The 2414-nt window shown below is 41.4% G+C and overlaps 1 long non-coding RNA gene across 1 annotated transcript; it reads right to left on the bottom strand.

Moving 5' to 3' along the window:
• Positions 1 to 425: 425 nt before the first annotated feature.
• Positions 426 to 1667, bottom strand: LOC118159177. Its single transcript, XR_004747038.1, has 2 exons — positions 1478 to 1667; positions 426 to 1054 (listed from the first exon to the last, which is right to left on the bottom strand). It is a non-coding gene; the product is annotated as an uncharacterized LOC118159177 (long non-coding RNA).
• Between the last annotated feature and the right edge of the window lie 747 nt (positions 1668 to 2414).

Raw genomic sequence — 2414 nt, 5'->3', positions numbered from 1 at the left:
AAATGAGAAGATTTGGGGAAGAATTGCGACGTTAGAGCAAGAAACCGTTTTTGATTAGGTTTACTAAATTAGGATAAAATTCAAATTGCAAGTTTGTTTTTCCGGATGTCTAAAAATTGCTATTTTTAACGGTAATTCTACCTAAAAAAAAATAAATTTATTTACCTTAACTAAAACCTATTTTAATTTGGATTATTAAAACCTGATTCGTTTTTTTTAAAAAACGGAACTAATTTGAATCCAATTTCAATTTTTTACCCGATTTTTAACCCTCAAAAATTAAAACTCGTAACAAAAGAAAATCATTATTTACTCAAAACCCCACAATAACCAAAACAAAACTTTTTTTCCCTATTTTTTCATTATTAATTTTCACTTATTCCTGTTCCTTCATCCTTTTGGGGAAATCCTTCATTTTGGGGGCGGGGGGGAATCCTTCATTTTTGGGGTGAAATCCTTCATTTTTGGGCACTCGAAGCCCCATCCCAACACAATTCTGCAGGTTTTGGCCAAAAAAAAACAAACGTGCAACCCGCAGCTACAACCCCGTTACCAGCAGAATTCACCCCAAATTACCACCAATAACGACTAATTAACGCTGACTCATCGCTACAACCCCCGTTACCAATTATCTACAGTAATTTTCTAAAACTAATCACAAAAATAACTAATTAATAAAAACCAATCGTAGTAATTACTCTTGAGTAGCGGTTGTAGATAAAAATTGATAATTAACTACAGCTAGTAACATTAGTAGTAATCAAGGAGTAATAAATCGTTCCTAATTGCAATTAGATTGCTCCTAACAGTAATTAAATAGTAGACTGCTCCTAATTGTAATTAAGTTGTTCCTAGTAGTAATCAATTAATAGTTTATTTTTAAAACTAACTGAATAGTAAATTACTCCTAATAGTAACGAGGTTGTTTATAATATTAAATATTAAATTGTTCCTAATACCAATTAAGTAGTAGATTACTCCTAGTAGTAACTAGATCGTTAATAATAGTAATCAAACATTAAATTGTTCCTAATACTAATTAAATAATAAATTGCTACTAATAGTAACTGGATCGTTCCTAGGAGTAACTAAATAGTAGATTGTCCCCTAAAAACAAATGAATTGGTCCTAATAGTAAATAAATAGTAGATTACTCCTGATAGTAATTAAATGCTGCCTCGGTCTTAATAGTAATTAAATAGTAAACTATTCCTAGTAGTAGCTACGTTGTTCCTAATAGTAATCAAATAGTAGGCTGCACCTAATAACGAGTAAATAATAGATTAATCTTAATAATAAACACTAATTATTTTTACCACTAATTAGGCTATTTTGCCACTGACAGTAATTGATAGATTACTCCTAATAGTAATCAGATTGATTGTAGTAGTAACCATATAGTAGATTGCACCCAATAACAAATAAGACATTGAATAGGGAATTGATTATTCCTAGTAATAATTAAGCTCTACTGTACTCCTAATAGTAACTAGATAGTAGGTTGCTCCTAATAGTAACTAGATCGATGCTAATAGTAATCTAGGAGTAGGTTGCTCCTAGTATCAAATTGGTCCTGGCAGTAATTAAATAGTAACTTGCTCCTAGTAGTAAACTAGTAGTAGGTGGCTCCTAATTACTATGAGCCATTAATTACCCCACGGCCTATCGGGCAACTGCCCCAATTAGCGCTCGTTTCACCCCAAAATGCTCCCCCCCCCCCGCCCCAGGGGGATTCTCCAGGGGCTCGTACTGGGGTTGTGCTGCTCCCCAGTATCCCCCAGTCGATCCCAGTAACGCCCCCCCCAACTCTGCCAGTCCCTCCCAGTATAAACCAGTAAGGCCCCATCCTCGTCCCAGTAAGGCCCCGGTCTCCCCCCAGCCCTATCCTGCTCCCCTCCCCAGTGTTCCCAGTCCATCCCAGTAACCCCCAGTCTGGCCCCCGAGTCCCTCCCACAGCGCTCCCAGTCCCTCCCAGTCTGTCCCAGTAACCCCTACACCCCCCCCAGAAGCTTCCCAGCCTCCTCCCAGCTCCCCCCCAGTGCTCCCAGTAACCCCTCCCAGTGCTCCCAGTCCGTTCCCAACGCTCCTCCATCTGCTCCCAGTGCCCCCCAGTAAACCCCATCATGCTCCCAGCCCCTCCCAGTAACCACCGAATGCTTCCCAGAAGCCTCCCAGCAACCCCCCAGTGCTCCCAGTAACCCCCCCAGTAACTTCCTTCAGTGTTACCAGCCACTCCCAGTAACCCCCAGTCCCCTCCCACCACCTCCCGGTGCCTTCCAGCACTCCCAGTCTCCCCCAGTCCTCCCAGTTACGCCTAGAAAGGCTCCCAGTCCTCTTCCAGTAACCCCCAGTTGCCCCCCAGGCCCCCCCAGCCCCTCCCAGTTACCCCCAGTCCCACCCAGTGCCTCCCAGTT

The sequence above is a fragment of the Oxyura jamaicensis genome, unplaced genomic scaffold (assembly GCF_011077185.1).
Source record: "Oxyura jamaicensis isolate SHBP4307 breed ruddy duck unplaced genomic scaffold, BPBGC_Ojam_1.0 oxyUn_random_OJ68380, whole genome shotgun sequence".
Classification (NCBI taxonomy): Eukaryota; Metazoa; Chordata; class Aves; order Anseriformes; family Anatidae; genus Oxyura; species Oxyura jamaicensis.
This window is presented reverse-complemented; position numbering and strand designations above follow the sequence as displayed.